Source organism: Schistocerca nitens, chromosome 2 (assembly GCF_023898315.1).
Source record: "Schistocerca nitens isolate TAMUIC-IGC-003100 chromosome 2, iqSchNite1.1, whole genome shotgun sequence".
NCBI classification, from domain to species: Eukaryota; Metazoa; Arthropoda; class Insecta; order Orthoptera; family Acrididae; genus Schistocerca; species Schistocerca nitens.
The window spans coordinates 539,276,640-539,297,169 of record NC_064615.1 but is presented as its reverse complement, the minus strand read 5'-3'; positions in this window follow the sequence as shown (position 1 = coordinate 539,297,169).

Genomic DNA, 20,530 nt, shown 5'->3' with positions numbered 1-20,530 from the left:
CTGACGTACCACACGTTACTGCTTCACCATGATTCAGAGCAGACAAACACTGTTCATTAAGTGCACAAAACTATTTTCACATTCGGTTCTAATAGTGTGTCTTATCTGTGTGGCAACGGATAGCTGAGCTATGCTTTGGAATCGTATTCCACAGCTGCAAGCTAAAAATATTACCATTATTTACGTACATAGCCGGCCGAAGTGGCCGTGCGGTTCTAGGCGCTGCAGTCTGGAACCGCGAGACCGCTACGGTCGCAGGTTCGAATCCTGCCTCTGGCATGGATGTGTGTGATATCCTTAGGTTAGTTATATTTAACTAGTTCTAAGTTCTAGGGGAATAATGACCTGAGAAGTTGAGTCCCATAGTGCTCGGAGCCATTTGAACCATTTACGTACATAAATCTTGCATATGTACAATACAAGAATGTTACGCGCCAGCTTCATATACATTTAACAGTTGGATCTTGTGAACTGCCATATGAGTCCCAATTGGAGTCTGTTTTAAAACTTACAGGTAGAGAGAGGAATGTGCAGGCTCAGTGTCACGTGGAGACCATGGAGCTTGTCCACCCCTATCTATCCAATGGGCACGAAATTTGTTACTTAGAAGCCTAAGAACGTTACCGCTAAAATAAGGAGCTCCATCGTGCACGAACATGTTTTCTCGCACTCGGAGAGGCAAATTTTCTAACAGAACAGGTAGAGTATCCTCTAGCAAAGAATGGTAAATTTCCCCTTCAGACTGAATGAAATAATACGAGGCACTAAAAAAGTTGCCAATAATTTCTGCGAAAAACTAACAAGGTTAATTGTTTAGAGAAAACTTTCATGAGGATTACATTCTTAAAATGGAACGGAATAAAGAGAGATGTATTTTTTTCCTGATTTCATGCAGTGGACGACCATCAACCACACGGACGGTTGTCAACTTGGACAGGGTGAGTGAACTTATACGATCTCATTGAAGATTATCCGTGAAAATGATTGCAGAAGAACTGAACATCAGTCTAGAAACCCTTTGTCTAATACTAACTCAAGATATTGGTATGAGAAAGATTTGTACAAAAATGGCCTCCTAAAGTCTCACACCATGCAGCGAGAAACACCGAAAAATGTGGCAGCTGATCTGTTAGAGCAAACGGAAATCAATCCAGAATTGTTGAGCCGTGTTATCACTGGTGATGAAAGTTGGTTTTTTCTGTATGATCCAGAGACAAAACGCCAAAGTTCGCATTGGTGCTCAAAGGGATCACCCATTCCAAAGAATCTCTCATGTCAAAGTCAAAAGTGAAATGCATGTTTGTGTACTTCTTTGATTAGAAGGGAATTGTTCATAAAGAGAGGGTGCCTCCTGGACAAACAGTTAACCAATGTTACTACAAAGAAATTTTAGGAAGGCTTCGTAAAAGAATTCTTTGTGTCCATGCCAACATTGCTGATAATTGGATTCTGCATCACGATAATGCGCCATCCCATACTGCTCTGTCAGTGCATCAATTTTTAAGCCCCAAACAAATTTCAGTACTGCCACAGCCACCTAATTCACCAGATATCACGCTGTGCGACTTTTTTCTATTTCCAAGAGTCCAAAAGGCGGTCAAGGGACACCGTTTTCAAACAACACAAGATGTCCAAAAAGCTGTGACGAGGGTCTTGGAGGATATTACAGTAGATGAGTTCCAGAAATGTTACCATCAATGGCAGAAGCGCTGGAAAAAGTGTGTGCAGTCAGAAGGGAACTATTTTGAAGGAGACAACACTAAAATTGACTAAAACGGTAAGCAACTTATTTTTCACATCAGTCTCATTACTTTATTGTCGCACCTCATATTCCAAGTTACAGCAACAGCTTCACGAAATTAGACCCCCATATCAGTACACACGTCTGCTTCCTACCGCTCTCTCTCTCTCTCTCTCTCTCTCTCTCTCTCTGGCGGGCTGACTTCTTGATAGTATAAACTTCGGAATCAAACTTACTCCCTTCATTCATACACTCAGGTAAAGTGTTGTCTGTGGCCAGTATCACACGCAAGTTTGCCACTTCTCATACCGTATCAAGCTCTGCTGAAAGAGGAATGAGCATTACTCGTGACATTGAAATATTTATTTTGTAAACAACTAAACCATAATAGCCGCCGTTCATACTAAGGCGACATAAGATATGCGATATCGTAAGCTACGTACGATACCCGACACGCACGGACAAATACTTGAAATCGAATGGGAGGTAATAGAAAAGGTTCACAGCGGCGCGATTGCGCAACATACCGTAAGCGACATATCTCCCTCAGTGTCGCTTGCCGGTCTCTGCAGCGATTAGTAGCGTATGATATTTCGAGCTGTTAACATGACGGGAATACGAGAAGACAATTCTGTAATACGTTTCATTAATTTAGTGAAGGCTCGTCAGTGCATCTGGAATTATTCCATTGCCACACACAGTGAGACAGATGTGACGAGTGCCACACGGAGGGAAATTTCATCAGAAATAAAAGACACAGGTAAGTGAATTATTAATTTATTTATTACGTAAAGACAAGTAAGTAATTATACTGTAATATGGTGGGAATTTAAGGAGATGGGACCTGGATAAACTGAAAGAACTAGAGGTTGTAGAGAGTTTCAGGGAGAGCATAAGGGAACAACTGACAGGAATGGGGGAAAGAAATACAGTAGAAGAAGAATGGGTAGCTCTGAGGGATGAAGTAGTGAAGGCAGCAGAGGATCAAGTAGGTAAAAAGACGAGGGCTAATAGAAATCCTTGGGTAATAGAAAAAATATTGAATTTAATTGATGAAAGAAGAAAATATAAGAATGCAGTAAATGAAGCAGGCAAAAGGGAATACAAACGTCTCAAAAATGAGATCGACAGAAAGTGCAAAATGGCTAAGCAGGGATGGCTAGAGGACAAATGTAAGGATGTAGAGGCTTGTCTCACTAGGGGTAAGGTAGATACTGCCTACAGGAAAATTAAAGAGACCTTTGGAGAGAAGAGAACGACTTGTATGAATATCAAGAGCTCAGATGGCAACCCAGTTCTAAGCAAAGAAGAGAAGGCAGAAAGGTGGAAGGAGTATATAGAGGGTTTACACAAGGGCGATGTACTTGAGGACAGTATTATGGAAATGGAAGAGGATGTAGATGAAGATGAAATGGGAGATAAGATACTGCGTGAAGAGTTTGACAGAGCACTGAAAGACTTGAGTCGAAACAAGGCCCCGGGAGTAGACAACATTCCATTAGAACTACTGATGGCCTTGGGAGAGCCAGTCATGACAAAACTCTACCATCTGGTGAGCAAGATGTATGAGACAGGCGAAATACCCACAGACTTCAAGAAGAATATAATAATTACAATACCAAAGAAAGCAGGTGTTGACAGATGTGAAAATTACCGAACTATCAGTTTAATAAGTCACAGCTGCAAAATACTAACGCGAATTCTTTCCAGACGAATGGAAAAATTGGTAGAAGCGGACCTCGGGGAAGATCAGTTTGGATTCCGTAGAAATGTTGGAACACGTGAGGCAATACTAACCTTACGACTTATCTTAGAAGAAAGATTAAGAAAAGGCAAACCTACGTTTCTAGCATTTGTAGACTTAGAGAAAGCTTTTGACAACGTTAACTGGAATACTCTCTTTCAAATTCTGAAGGTGGCAGGGGTAAAATACAGGGAGCGAAAGGCTATTTACAATTTGTACAGAAACCAGATGGCAGTTATAAGAGTCGAGGGGCATGAAAGGGAAGCAGTGGTTGGGAAAGGAGTGAGACAGGGTTGTAGCCTCTCCCCGATGTTATTCAATCTGTATATTGAGCAAGCAGTAAAGGAAACAAAAGAAAAATCCGGAGTAGGTATTAAAATTCATGGAGAAGAAGTAAAAACTTTGAGGTTCGCCGATGACATTGTAATTCTGTCAGAGACAGCAAAGGACTTGGAAGAGCAGTTGAACAGAATGGACAGTGTCTTGAAAGGAGGATATAAGATGAACATCAACAAAAGCAAAACGAGGATAATGGAATGTAGTTGAATTAAATCGTGTGATGCTGCCGGAATTAGATTAGGAAATGAGACACTTAAAGTAGTAAAGGAGTTTTGCTATTTCGGGAGCAAAATAACTGATGGTCGAAGTAGAGAGGATATAAAATGTAGACTGGCAATGGGAAGGAAAGCGTTTCTGAAGAAGAGAAATTTGTTAACATCGAGTTTAGGTTTAAATGTCAGGAAGCCGTTTCTGAAAGTATTTCTATGGAGTGTAGCCAAGTATGGAAGTGAAACATGGACGATAAATAGTTTAGACAAGAAGAGAATAGAAGCTTTCGGAATCTGCTGCTACAGAAGAGTGCTGAAGATTAGATGGGTAGATCACATAACTAATGAGGAGGTATTGAATAGAACTGGAGAGAAGAGAAATTTGTGGCACAACTTGACCAGAAGAAGGGATCGGTTCGTAGGACATGTTTTGAGGCATCAAGGGATCACAAATTTAGCATTGGAGGGCAGTGTGGAGGGTAAAAATCGTAGAGGGAGACCAAGAGATGAATACACTAAGCAGATTCAGAAGGATGTAGGTTGCAGTAGGTACTGGGAGATGAAGAGGCTTGCACAGGATAGAGTAGCATGGAGAGCTGCATCAAACCAGTCTCAGGACTGAAGACCACAACAACAACATGATTAACTTATACTGTAAGTATTTTGAATCCCTCATGTGAAGTAGGTAATTCAACAATATTTCGAAGATTAATTATAATTCAATTTGACAGAATTATCATTTACAAATATGTTGCTTCAAATCAAATTTTCATTAACGCGATAAATTTACGAACTTAACATTATTTTAAATTAACAAATCGTGCTCTATAATGAAGTATGCCCAAATGATTTATTTTAAATCTTCGTGATTTTTAATTTAATTTGAACTGTTTACAGGTGTGTAAAGAATTTGTTGTACCAAATGGCTAGGTTTTGTAAACCTACACGTCCTTTTATCTGGCAATGCTGGTATCACAGAACACTTAATAAATTGTTGTGGAACATACAGTTGCCTTCTCGTCTGCATATAAAATTTTGAAGCATGCATGCGGGCTTAATAGTCTGCGCAGCGTTACTTCTGTTGCTATAAATTGGTCGGTCAACTAGACGAAATTTTGAAGTTAGCATTCAAAAGCTGCATTCCACACTTTCTCTGTCTCTCGATAGTCAAAAGTTCTGGGATTATTTAAAACTCTTTTTGGAAAGGGCCGCATTATATTATGTTGGAGAGGGAATGCTTCATCTGCCACAAAGCAGAACGGAAAAGGATTGTTATTTGCCTCGCCTGGCAAGGGAGTTGCTTCGGGTATTCTGAGTTTTACTACTGTGCAATAATTCTCCGAGTGTTGATTTGCGGAACACAGTAACGTTACTATTCCGTCCGTAGTCTCCAACCTCTACTGCGGTGAACATTCCATCTGCTTCAGACAAAGACATTACAACTATTGAAAATAAACCTTTATAATTATAAACTGTGGACCCAGTATTAGAGGAACGCTGAATGCGGAAATGTTTGCCATCGAGAGAACCAATACAGTTAGGTAAATTCCATAACTCATAATAACGTTTTGATATTTGCCTTCGCTGAGACCACCAAAGTCTGGTGCTAGCCAGAATTCAAAGAAAACGTTTTATTAGACTGAGCATGTAGCTTTTCTGCAACCGTATTTGAAAGGAGGAAATACGTCCGGCAATCTACGCTTTGAAGATATTGCAGTAGAGGTCCAGTATTGCTCAAAACGATGAAAAGGACACATTTGTCGAAGAGGAAATGCTTGACGAAGATTCTTCCGTGCAATTACTTGAAAAAATCGCTCATAAAAGCTCAAGTGAAACACACAGAAAACGAAAGGGAAAACACCAAGTCGATGATGCTTTTATGGAATGGACGCACATGAAAAATCTACCAAACAAAGTAACCAAGATGTTGAACATCATTTCCTTCTTTCTCTTTTTCCTGATCTGAATAACCTTAGCACACATCGGAGGAGGATTTTGAAAATACAAAGAATGTCTCTTTTAAATTAGTTGTTGGGAGAAGACGAACGAGAGAATGTGGAATCCAGCGTTTCAATCCTTCTACTTGGAGTTCGTCATCCCATCATGACATGTTCTAAACTCAGTGTAACATGAGCAATATTGCAACGACTTCGGGATTTAATCTAACTACCGCACTGCCACAAGAAAGCGAAACTAATTGGTACAATTTGTAAAATATTATAAAGCATTACAAAAATAAAACTACTCAGTTTCATTAATACTACTGTTTACATTTGTTTCTATTTACCTTTTAGTAATCAGAAGTTTTTCATCTGGAGAAATAGTCTTCCTGAAGTGTGTATCTTTTTAAAAGGGTTTGTGACGCTAGGCGCTTCAGAAAACGGAAGTTTTGAGGATTCATTCGATAGAACTCCCTGAAGTTAGATTCATGTTGAGACAGCTCTCAAGAAACAACAGCTGAGCTGTGGTGCACCTTGGTTAGATTTTAGGGATGTTCTCAGTATTTCCTTTTCCTCATCCTACGCTTGAACCAATAAGCCACTACAACGTCTTACTCACTTGACCTCATATTTGTAACTGTAACAGTGAGACTTGTTCACACTACATTTTTATCGCCCATGTTGCTCCGATTTATCACCCGCTGTCATGAACCTTCCTAGCAATATATCGTCGCAATATATTTCTTATTACATACCGCTAATCTTATGTCGCCTTAACGTGAACTCTCAGTAGTAAAGCACCAAAGCTCACAGCGTAAGCGTGTCAGAGAACATAGTCTGTGGATCCATTGGGTGTCAGCATTTCACCCATAGTCGCAATAAGACACTTACGCTTTTTCGTACAGCAGATGCGGATGGGTGAAAATTATTTTGCTTAAAGCCGGGAAATGGCATGTCTTCGAAAGTTTGCTTTTACCCATGCCACTATTTATCAAGCACTCTCTATACGTCCTAAGCGTTTCTAAGGGGAATCTTTGCGTTCAACATCAAATGACCTCTCTACAGGATAAAGTAGCTCTGAATTTGTCCCACAGACCTTTTGTAGTGCGGTTTGTATGAATTGTCAGATTTCATCATAGGAATAAAAAAGCAACCCCGTTGAGAGACAACAGCGATCAAAAAAGTAGTTCGGCCTCAAAGAGTGGGTAGGCCGTTCTCTAAACCAGTTACTTTTATGCAACATTCCTGCAGAATCCATGTCCATAAATATCTACGGTTGACTGCATGGAAGCTTGGCTTCAGAAACAAGAACAAGGGCATCGCGCGATATTTCTTAGGCTTACAGCTGGAGCTAACGGCCGCCTTTCTACGAGATCGGGCCCGTATTCACTTTCAGAAGGCGGCGGTCATTATTAAATTCCGAGATGAAATATTTGTCCAGTCCTCGGTGCCCACCCGGCCGTGAAACCTGTAATTATGCCAATTAGGGCCGCTATGTGTGATAATTAGGACCAGAGTTTTGCAAGACTTTCCTACTGGTGTTCTCTGCATCTACCGGATCTCTCTCACGACAGCCAACCAGGGATTGTACGTCGTGTCCCAGCTAACGAAACAGTGTAGTTTATTTTAGAAAACGGAGAATGTATTTTCCAGAAATTCTGTAGTTAACAATAGCGAAATACCTTACAACCTGTTTTATCTTTCTTGTTCTGTAGGACTTTTCACAGATAGTTGTTCTCTTGCTACGGGTGACTTTCAGTATCTGCTCTGGGCCAGCAGCATTAGTGTGAAACACCACAGATCACTCAAGTAGATCAAAGAGTGCACATGGTGATTTCACGATTGCGCTATCATCAGCAGTAGAAATAATTACCCAACCTATCTTTATCGTCCTCAACTAAGTTTGGATTTCTGCAACCCATAAATTCTTCCACTCTTTGATTGAGAGTTAGTTTGGGAATTAGTTACGGGCCTCGGATATTATATTCTGGATGAACGTGACAAAAATAAAAAAAACTGTACACATTTCTTTAAAAATATTATAGTAACGTACAGGCCATTTAATGGTTAGTAGTGGTCTATGCATTTCTATCCAAAAATTCCTATGCTGTGTAGAATGAGTTGCTAAATAGAAAAGGGCTCGGGCTATTTGTAAGTCAATTTATTTACGTACATATGTTGCCAAAGAGCGTAACACACCTATCATCCATCACTGTTTTTTATTTTCTCAAACTGACTGGTTCTGGGCAGTGTCGCCCATCATCTTCAGATCATGTCTCGTAGTTACAGAGCAACCAGTCTTTACGACACTATCAATTGGAACGTCATATGCAGTAAATGACAGTGAAACCGGCAGTTCCGTTAATGCTGATTACTCTGTGCGTCCGAGAAACGATCTGAAGATGGCCGATACCATACGGAGTAAGTCAGCTTCAGGAAACAAAAACAGTGATCGGAAGACGGAAAATAAGTCTGCTTCCTAAAACTAAAAACAGCGCATAGTTTCCTGTCGGCAATTGTATCTAATTTCGATAAAATAATTTAATGGCTGCGTAATTGTCTGCCAATGTTGGATTGAACAGATGGTCGACAACTTCTAGAACTGTATTTGTCAATACCTCTACTGCTCTAGACCGATTATGAAAATAATTTTCTCCAGTAATCAGGCTATGATTACTATTTCACATGTTTGAAAATAAGTGTGTGTGGACTTCGCCCAACTTTAAACTACTTAGTGATGTGCATTGAATGACTATTGCCTACGGGAGTAGTTGCACCAAAATACCATTCCATCTGACATGAGTGAAATAAAATCTAGCCAGAATATTAATTCACGGATTTGTGTCTCTGAAGCTAAAAACTATTGTTGTCGTAAGAATAAATGTGTGGCTTCATAATATAAATTTTAATTTTTAATTTATGACGAAGTACGTGGAACTATTTACTTCAGATGCGACGTCGTGTTTCACTACAGCCCAGTACTTACGTTGGAAATGAGTATTTAAGACGGCTCAGAACTGTATGAGCTGTGATTTTTCTTAGTTTAAAGTTATCCTTTATGCGAATACTGGCTAATAATCATCATAATAATGTCACGTACGATCTCATACTTTCATTCTTCTTTACTACACTTCATGATACATGATTCATCTACAGTATTTTATCAGTTCTATCCCCCAATCTAATAAAATGGTAGATGATAAACATAAGAAGCAACCGTAGACGGGACCCCGATTAAAGACGTTCGAGTGATCCTGTGTAAACTGCTTGAAGAGAATAGTGTACCGTTCTGTATGCTGTCAGTTAAGCCCGAACTACAACAAGTATACAAATTTAACTACTCTAACAGATTATTACAACTGAGAATAAAAGGCCTTGTACGTGAGACATACACGCCATCTCACTTTCTGCATCCGTTTTTCGATCTGTTCAAGAAATATGTGATGAGGGTGGATTTTATTTAACATGTTTCTCTTACGTCCTATACATATCGTAAACTTGAGGACGAAATACAGTTGACTTTTCAGTCCTTCCCAACAGAGGGAATCTGGCGACCCAAAACAAACATATACGCAATAATAAATGAAAAGCACCAGTTTGCTTTTGTTCTACAATATTACTTTTATTGCTAACCCGTTTTCGGCTAGTAAATGTCTGAAGATGGCCTCGTAAGCCGAAAACCGGTTAGCAATAAAAGTAATATTGTAGAACAAAAGCAAACTGGTGCTTTTCATTTATTATTGCGTATATGTTTGTTTTGGGTCGGCAGATTCCCTCTGTTGGGAAGGACTGAGAAGTCAACTGTATTTCGTCCTCACGTTTACGATATGTATAGGACGTAAGAGAAACGTGTTAAATAAATTCCCTCCTCATTACATATATCTTGAACACATCGAAAAACGGTGCTTTTCATTTATTATTATAATGTTGTTCTACCAAGAACCGACGGAAGATTCTGTTAATATACGGAATATTTGTTGTCACCATACTTTCTCCACTTATCAGAGCTCTAAAATGCCTTCGCACGTCTCGGAACATAGTCTAACCCCGGATTCATCCTGTCCTGGGTCTCTCATCTCTCGCTCACAAGCTCCTAAGCCCATAAATCCTCACCCTAAAAAATATACATAGCTATGCACCCATATTGTTCTCAGTACCTCCACCTCTCATTTTCCAACTTACCGTCTTCATCGGAAGCTCGTCGAAGTGCATACAACATCTGTCTCTTAATTATCAGAAGGAGCATCGACCAGTGCCTGGCAGCACACATAATGCCACTGCACTAATTTTCATGTGAAAATTTCGTCGGTGAACCACCTTCCATTGCAGTTGAGACTCATCATTTTCTACGTATTGAACAATGCAATTGTTTCAATTCTAGTTGATCTTAGACTAATGAACAGCTGCTTGCGGAGGAATTAAGTTACGATAGATAAAATAAATTATTACGAATAGATGAGTGATAACATCCTGTTGTTGTTGTTGTGGCCTTCAGTTCGTAGAACTACTACAACCAGCATACACTTGCAATTGGTTGGTGTATTCTTCCCTTGATCTCCGTCTACAATTTCTATCCCCACATTTCCCTCCATTATCAAACTGACGATTCATTGATGCCTCTGAATGAGTCTTATCTATCTTCCCCTTCTTTTAGTCAAGTTGTTTAAAAAATCCTTTATTCCACAATTCGATTCAGTACATCTTCTTCAGTTATTCGATCTACCCAATTAATTTTCATCACTCCTTTGTAGTAACACGATTTGAAAGACTGTATCCTCTTGTCTGTACTGCTTATCGTCCACGCTTCACTTTCGTTCAAGGCTGTACTCCAGACTAAGGTCTTCATAAAAAACTTCCTAAATCTTAAATTTATATTAGATGCTAATATTTCCGCTTTGCGAAAAATACTATTACTGGTATTGCCAGTCTGCATTTTATATCCTCTCCACTTCGACCATCAGCACTTGTTTTGATTTTGATACACAAACAGCAAAACTCAATTACTACTTTTAATGTCTCATTTTCCGATGTAATTCCTTCAGCGTCGCCTTATTTAATTCGACTACGCTCCATTGTCTGTGTTTTACTTTTATTGATTCAACTGTCGTTACAAATCCCTTGCTGTCTGTGACAGAATTGTTATGTTAATGGCAAACCTTAAAATGTTTATGTCTTCACTCTCAACTTTAACTCTCTTTACAAGTTTGTCACTGGTTGCGTTTACTTGTAGCTAAATGTACAAAGTGCATAACACGGAAAATGGGCGACTACAACTCTGTTTCACTTTCTTGGCTACCAATACTTTCGTGTCGTGTCCTTCTTATCTGATAACTACAATCTTATATCAGTACAAGTTGTAAATAGCTCTTCGCTCCCTGTGTTTTAACCCTGTTACCTTCAGAATTTCAGAGAGTCTGTTCTAGCCAACACTCTCAACAGTTTTCTCTAAATCTACAAATGCTATAAATGAAGGTTTATTTCTTTTCCGGCTATCTTCAGAGATAAGTCGTAGGATTAGTATTACCTCGCGTGTTCTTACATTTCTTCGGAAGCGAAAATGATCTTTTCCGAGGTCGATTTCCAACAGTTTTGCCATTCAGCTGGAAATAATTTGTGTCAGTATATGGCAAACATGACGCATTAAACTGATGGTTCGATAATATTCGCCCGTGTTAGCACCTATATTCTAGGTAATTAAGGATATTACAATTCTTCTTGAAGTATGAAGGTATTTCGCCTGTCTCATACATAATATGAACAAAGTGGAGTAGTTCTGTCGTGGCTGGATTTCACAAGGACCTCGATAATTCCGAGGTTATCTAGACCATGTCAAGGCCTTGTTTCGCACTGGATCTTTCTATTCTCTGTCGAGTTATTTTCGCATTATCACACCTTCCATCTGATTTTCGTCTTTTCTTTGCCTCTAGTAATGCAATTACTACATTCTTGCATTTTGTTATCCATCCATTGCTGCTTTGCCACTTGCACTGTCTGTCGTTGATTTTTGCTTGCTTAATTTGCTGTATTTCCATATTTTCTCCTTTCATTGGTAAGAATCATAGGCGATCGATATTTGTTTTTATGTGTTTGAAACATTCGTGTACTGCGAGTCTTTTGAGAAAATGTTTTAAGAAATGAGATGCCAAACGTCACACGTTGGTCAAAGAGAGAGAAGCAAGTGGGGTGTGGTGAGGGGTGGAGAGTAGTGGGAATGCCTCTGTCAGACAGCTGAAATCATATTTAGTCACTTAAAACAATATAATATTGTCCTAAACTTGTTTATTCAAGAATTATAATATAAATTTGTCCATGTGCAAGAGACCTGGAGGCAGGACCACTCCATATCTGACCACTCCACCCACAATCTTCTGGGAAATCCCCAAGAGGACGTCCAAAGACGCAATGGAAGGGTTGAGTACTAACAATCCTTAAAGATGTGGAGCCGACAGCGCTGGGTTGGTTGGGATATTTTGGGGGAAGAGACCAAACAGCGAGGTCATCGGTGTCATCGAATTAAGAAAGGACGGGGAAGGAAGCCAACCGTGCCCTTTCAAAGGAACCATCCTGGCATTATACTGGAGTGATTTAAGGAAATCACGGAAAACAGAAATCAGGATGGCCGGACCCGGGATTTTGAACCGTCGTCCTCCCGAATGCGAGTCCAGTGTGCTAACCACTGCGCTACCTCGCTCGGTGACAGCGCTGGAAGATGAAGCTAGTGATCTACAACGATGGATTACCATCTGCAGTAGATTTCTCAACCATAGCGGTTAAGTTCCTTTTTTTGCGCTTTTTGTAATGTATTCCTTATATTTTTTATAGTGTACGATTTCTTATCTTCCTTGTGCAGTGCTTTGTTTTCTTTTGTTTCTCCTGTTCTGCTGTAGACCTAAATGGTCTGTTGAAGCAGTAAATGATGATGATGATGATAAATTGTAGATTAAAACTAAAGAAGTTGCAGAAAGGTACGAAATTAAGCAGAGGGAACCTGAATAAACTGAAACTGCTTGAGCTTGCTGAATGTAAAGGAACATTCGGCATCAATTGAGAGAAAAAGGGGAAGGACATGAGTGCTAAAGGAATGGGTAGCTTTGAGAGATGAAATAATGAAGGCAGCAAAGAAAAAAATTAAAATGCAGCAAATGAAGCAGGCAACAAGGACTGCCGACGTTAAAAATTGTCCTGATCTGCAAAGTGGCAAAGCAAGAATGGTTGTCTGAGGAATGCAAACGTGCAGAAATGCGCATGTCTACAGGAAAGATAAATGTCACGTACAGAAAAAATAAAGAAACTTTTGGAGGAAAGAGACGTACCTGTGTGAATATTCGGAGCTCGGATGGCAAACCCGTTCTAAGCAAAGAATGGCAGGCTGAAATACTGAAGTATTAAATAGGGGTTCGGTCAGGGGAACAAACACGAAAACAATATTAAAGAAAGAGAAGAGAATTTGCAGAGTTCAGAGAAGGGCAGCTGATGTATTATCGCGAAATAGGGATGAGAGTACCACGGACTTGATACGCAAACTGGGGTGGAAATCATTAAAACAGAGGCGTTTTAATTGCGCCAGGATTTTCTCATCAAATTTCGATCACCATCTTTCTCCTCCGAATGGTCAAATATTTTTTGGGGCTCACCTGCATAGGTAGAAACGATCGTCAGAATAAAATAAGTGAAATCAGAGCTCGCACGGAAAGATTTAAGTGTTCGTTTTTCCAGTACTGTTTTAAAGAGTGCCACGGTAGAAAAATTTCTCTGCAAGGCAAATTTTGAATTGCGAAGTAATCTTGTAGATGTAGAGTTTAGGACTGCAGTCTGGTTACTTTGCAGCTGAATGCAAACTTTCACTACTGGTATTTTATACCTGCTACCTTTAGAATTTCAAAGTATCTGCATCAGTCAGCTCTGTCAAAGGAATTTTTTAAATCTATGTATTACATAATTAAAAGTTTGTCTCTCTTCACTCCAAGTCGTAGCGTCAGTATGACCGCGAATGCTGCTATATTTCTCCAAAACTGATCTCGTATTGCAGATCGCGCAAAATTTCGAGCTTATGTAAAACTTCGCCAACCCTGGAAGTTTTGCTTTTTTAAAATCTGGTATGCTTTCTTCGTCGCTTGTTATACAGTGTTCTGATCTGGTTTGTGCATCTTAGGAGATCATTACCATCTCTTATTGATTTATTTGGCATGTATCTCTTCATTAACTACCGTTGATAGTGTTTGTCTACGCTTATATGGTTACTTTGTAAGGACAAGAGACTGTTTCCAAAGAAGGCGTCAAGCAAATTTTATCTACTTTTTTTAAAAAATGTCTATATACTCTAAAGACGAAATAAAGAAACGCACCACAAAGGAAGTATCCGAATAGGTCAGAAATATGTAGATGTTATGTACACGTACAGACAAACAAATGATTACAGTTTCAGAAAAATTGGGTGATGTATTCAGGTGAAAGAGCTTCAGAAACTTAGCAAGCAAATAACGTGTTGCTCCACATCTGGATCTTATGCAAGCAGTTATTCGGCTTGACGTTGATATCGTACCAAATTCTGTCGAACTAGAGCATTAGATCGTTAAAATCCCGAGATTGTTGGAGTGCCAAATGGGGAGTAAGAAGCGACCTTGCTGACCAAGGTAGGGTTGACAAGTACCAAGACAAGCAGTAGAAGCTTTCGCAGTGTGCTGGCGTGAATTACCTTGCTGAAATATAAACCCAGGATGGCTTTCCCTAATGAGCAACAAAACGGGGGATAGAATAATGTCGACCTACAGCTGTGCTCCAAGGGATGACAGCCAAGGGGATCCTGTATGAAAGGAAATGGCGCTCGAGACCATCATTCCTGGTTGTCGAGCCATATGGCGCGCGACAGTCAGATTGGTACCCCAAGGTTGCCGGACCGTCTCCAGGTATGTCTTCGCCCTGGAATCTCACTGAATGGAATAGAATTGTCTTCAGTGGTGAGTCCCGCTTCGAACTGAGCGCCGATGACTAGCAGAGACGTGTGAGGAGACTTCCAGACAGCTGAGGGGTACCATCCCGACTGTCGCCTACCATACGGCTCGACAACCAGGATTGCAGATGCATGACTGTGGAGAAAAAGAAGAAGACAGTCGACCAGAAAATGACGAGGATACTTTAAATTTTAAAATGAAAATGACTTCCCGACAATGTGACGGAGGCAGTGCATTCTCTAACGTTAGTATTTTTTTTTAATGGTTCAAATGGATCTGAGCCCAATGGGACTTAACTTCTGAGGTCATCAGTCCCCTAGAACGTAGAACTACTTAATCCTAACTAATCTAAGGACATCACACACATCCATGCCCGAGGCAGGATTCGAACCTGCGACCGTAGCGGTCGTGCGGTGCCAGACTGTAGCGCCTAGAACCGTATAACATGTTAGTTTCTGAATCAGGAGTCACAGGACGCGGGCTGTGATATTATCCATGCGTCTGGGTACGATTACTCATTAACATAGTCCATCATCAGATGGAAAGTGGACGAAAGCGATCGAAGGGTAGCGGTTGTAAGGGCAGGGGAAAAAAAAGTGCCAAGACAAGCGCCAAGTCAGCACTGTCGTGTTAGCGTGCTATGGACCATAGATGTTTAGTTCATTGCCAATAGTGTCTTTGTGTTGTGATAATTTGACGAAAAATCATGTAATTTATGTAAAATAACGATCGTCTAGGTCGGCTGAAGTACTGAGTATTCCTACTACAGCTATGAAGTATCTACACAGTATGCAGGACAGCCTTCATCTGAAAAATCCATTAAATTGTAGAAGTATCAGTGCAGCACATACATATCTAAAAATGCGTCATTCACCTACTAACAGTGCACGGATCATACACCTAGTACTTTAGAGGATTTAGACACATGTATATACTAAGATGCTATCTGCTCTTTCGGACATGTCCGAAAGAACAGATACCATCGGTGAGCATGTAGCTCGTTAGAATGAAATTACAATGAAATGAACATCCTTAGCTGCTTACAGGAGGGGATAGATGAAAATGTGTGCCCCGACCGGGACTCGGGATCTCCTGCTTACATGGCAGACGCTCTATCCATCTGGGCCACCGAGGACACAGAGGATAGCGCGACTGCAGGGATTTATCTCTGACACGCCTCCCGCGAAACCCACAATCTCAACGTATTGTCCCGTACTACATTCGTAGTGCCCCCGCCCATTATACTCATTACTCGCGGCGCGTTGCCGATTCCCGTAAGAGTTTGGGCGCTGTTTGTGCATTCGCACATTCGCACAGAAGAAGAAGATGGTCAAGTGGCCGGTGAGCCTTAACTATATATAGACATGTCCGAAAGAGCAGATACAATCTTAGTATATATATATATATATATATATATATATATATATATATATATATATAAAAGGCTGATCTAGTAGCGAATTCTACAGCTCGCAGTGAAATACAACGCTACCATTTAATATAATATGAAATAGGCGTTTGAGTATGGTACGTTGCAGAGAAATCTGAAGAAACTATAGCAATAATTCTGAAGGTGAAATCGACGCTAACATAACAACAACGTTTTCGGCACTGCCTCAAATGTTTGAAAGAAACATCAGGATAGCCACAGTAACACCAGAAAAAGTAGTCCGGTCGCGACGACATGAAAGTTTAACCGACCGAGAAGAGGAAAATTTATGACGTGTACGTGACAAAGACAAAACTCGAACATTGCAGTCCCAGGCGTCAGCAGACGTAGGAGGTGATGGGCGCCCTGCCTCTACATCAAGATGGCTGCCAGTGCATAACGTGGTAACATAGTAAGTGTAGTGACCGGGAACTTCGTGTTTGTCCAGAGTACAGCAGTACTGCTTCACTGTCGTCGACACACCTAAGAAAATACCGAGTGCTTAACAAACACGTGAATAAAATGCGTCAAAGTCGCAGTCACTGTTTCCTAGCTACGACACATTTATTTCACTTAGATAGTTAAAATCAGGCTGAAATTAAATTAGTTTGTTTCTATAGCTGTGGGGGGATGGCGGTACTGGATTCACATTCCAAAACCACGTAGAGCCACTTACTTGTGATTGCTTGTATTCCTCGGAATGTTCTGTAGTTGATGTCTTAACTTCATTTGGGAATTGTAAGTTGGTGAATGCTAAATGTTCCTAGACAGTTTACTAAACAAAGTCTTGAGATTTTGCTAACGTATTTCCGTTTCTTTCTTAGAGCGATTGATGCAGTTTTCAAATTTTCTGAGGCTCTAGCCCATGACTCACATAAATTGATTGCATTTGTTTTGTATTCCTCTGAATACAGTCGCTACTTTATTCATTTATACCCTGACGGAAAAAAAATCACTACATCAAAAAGTAATTAATGTAGAGTAATGAAATTTCATGAATACATTCATCTAGGCAACATGGGTAAATGATTAACATTGCTACGATTAACACTGCAGGGTCACAAGTTAATGTAAGCTCAAGATAAGCCATTGGAAATATGAAATGCTGATACGTTAATAACCGGTGAAAATGAAATGAAATGTCTTGTGGCTAGGGCCTCTCGTCGGGTAGACCGTTCGCCTGGTGCAGGTATTTCGATTTGACGCCACTTCGGCGACCTGCGTGTCGATGGGGATGAAATGATGATTAGGACAACCCAACACCCAGTCCCTGAGCGGAGAAAATCCCCGACCCAGCAGGGAATCGAACCCGGGATCTTAGGATTGACATTCCGTCACGCTGACCACTCAGCTACCGGGGCCGGACAATAACCGGTGTAACTCCAAGAATGTTGAACGCAAGGATGCATTGCATTGTACAGGTGCCACATGTCAGTTTCTGGGCTGGAGGCAATGCCCGTTGCATATGGTCGACCAACACAGGGACAGTTATCACTGGCTGTGAATGACGCTGAAAATATTGTTCTATGATGTCCCGTATGTGCCTTCAATAGAAGGCAGATCGCCGGCCGGGATGGTCGAGCGGTTCTAGGCGCTACAGACTGGAATCGAGAGACCGCTACGGTCGCAGGTTCGAATCCTGCCTCGGGCACTGATGTGTGTGATGTCCTTAGGTTAGTTAGGTTTAAGTAGTTCTAAGTTCTAGTGTGTCTAGCACGCACACACGCTGGCTGCAGGCCGTCAGCTGGTCTCGTACCAACCAACACACGACCATCTCGGGCGCTGGGACACAATCAGCTTTCATCAGAAAACACAACAGACGTCCACCCTGCCCTCCACTGAGCTCTTGCTTGACATTTCTGAAGTCGCAAATGGTGGTGGTTTGAGGTCTGTGGAATGCACGCTACACGACGTATGGCTCGGAGCTATCGCTGAATTAACCGATTTGTAACAGTTCGTTGCGTCACTAAGGTGGCAACTGCTGCTCAGATTGCTGCTGCAGATGCAGTAGGATGCGCCAGAGCCGTAAGACAAACAAAATGGTCTTCCCTGTCGGTAGTGCCACGTGGCGATTAGGAGTCCTGTCTTGTTGCGACCGTACATTGTCGTGAGCACCGCTGCGAGCAGTCGTGTACAGTGGCTATATTCTAGCCAAGTATTTGTTCAAAAGAAACATCCGGCTTCTCGTATCCCTATTACAAGACCTACTTCAAGCTCGGCGAGGAGTTGATGGTGTCACCTTAAAGACATTGTTGACTAACACCAGCTTACCACGGCGAATCTGGAAGATAACTAACGGTCACCACCGTTACAGCGTATATTTAAAAAAAATGTTCAAATGTGTGTGAAATCTTATGGGACTTAACTGCTAAGGTCATCAGTCCCTAAGCTTACACACTACTTAACCTAAATTATCCTAGGGACAAACACATACACCCATGCCCGAGGGAGGACTCGAACCTCCGCCAGGACCAGCCGCACAGTCCATGACTGCAGCGCCTTAAACCGCTTGGCTAATTATATTTAAAGCAAACCTGATTTGAATCCTCATACTGGCGCGACCAGCGCCACTCTTGTGCAACAAATGCGAAATTTAAATGGATACAGTCACTTAGATGCAGAAACACGCTTACCAGCTTTCGTTTACATCTCACATCTCCTTCTTAATGTTGCGACTGTTCTTCCGTCAGTGTATTTGAAGTGCTACCTAAACGCCAGATTATTATTTCATTGCTTAGTTAGCAACGGATTGCTGTTTCCCAGAGTAAATAATATAAATAAACCGTACATGGGACCTTCCTTTTCGCCTTCTCGAACGATTGTATCCCAGTTGCGTAGTGCGTATGTCCTAATAAGAACGATCAAGGGTAGATGAGCGATAACTTATTAGCGGTAATGTGCCCGACTGGAAAGGCTAAATAGCTGCTAGGCGGCCATTCATTACCGGTTTTCCGCTAACAAGCTTATTGAGCTCGGGGCTAACATACAATGAGCAGACGCCGTATTGTACGCCCATCACAAGCACTTGTGTAATCAGAGTTTACTGCTGCTAATTATAGATGTAACTACCCAGCTATCGATGCTGCAAACACTGTCGGCAAGGAGAGCAGCAGTATCACCTTGCTTGCATTACAAGGAACCAAGTGTTTTAACTCAGGAATTACAAAGAATGGCCTTTGGGACATATTTACTATGAACAATGTCTTGGAAGAGTTATCATACTACGTTATGCGTCAAGGTTAACAACGAATGGGGATGCTTGATGGCAACGTAAAGATATACAAATAAGTTTGTTATGACTCTCACGACATCTCTTATTTTCTCCTATGGTAACATGTGAAATACGTTGGACGTCAATGTGTGTACAAAAACGTTATAAAGTAATAATGTAATTCGTACATCTATTCATACGTACATCTGCATGAAGTCCACATGTTGGGGATCCAGTATAAAAATCAGAACTTAAAAGAGCTTTAGAAGACTTAAAATCGAATAAGGCAGATGGCTTAGATAACTTTCCATCAGACTTTCTAAAATCATTGGGGAATGTGACACCAAAACGACGCTTCAAGTTGTTGTGTAGAATGTGTGAGTCTGGAGATATAATAGCCGACTTTCGGGATAAAATATCATCCACACAATTACGAAGATTGCAAGAGCCAACAAGTGCGACAGTTATCGCCCAGTCAGCTTAACAGCTCATACATTCAAGTTGCGGACAGGAATAATATACAGAAGAATTGAAAAGAAAATTGATCAAGTGTTACAAGACAATCAGTTTGGCTTTATGAAAAGTAAAGGCACAGAGAGACAACTCTAACGTTGAGGTTGATAATCGAAGCAATACTGAAGAAAAATCAATACACGTTCACAGGATTTGTCGACCTGGAAAAAGCGTTCGACAATGCCAACTGGTGCAAGACGTTCGAAATTCTGAGAAAAACAGGGGTAAGCTACAGAGAAAGATGGGTAATATACAATATGCATAAGAGCGAAGAAGGAACAGTAACAGAGGAACATCAAGAACGAAGTGCTCGGATTAAAAAGGGTGTAAGACAGGGATGCAGTCTTTTGTTCCTACTGTTCTATCCATACACTGAAGAAGTAATGACGGAAATAAAAGAAAGGTTCAAGAGCGGAAGTGAAATTCAGGGTGAAAGAATATCAATAGTAAGAT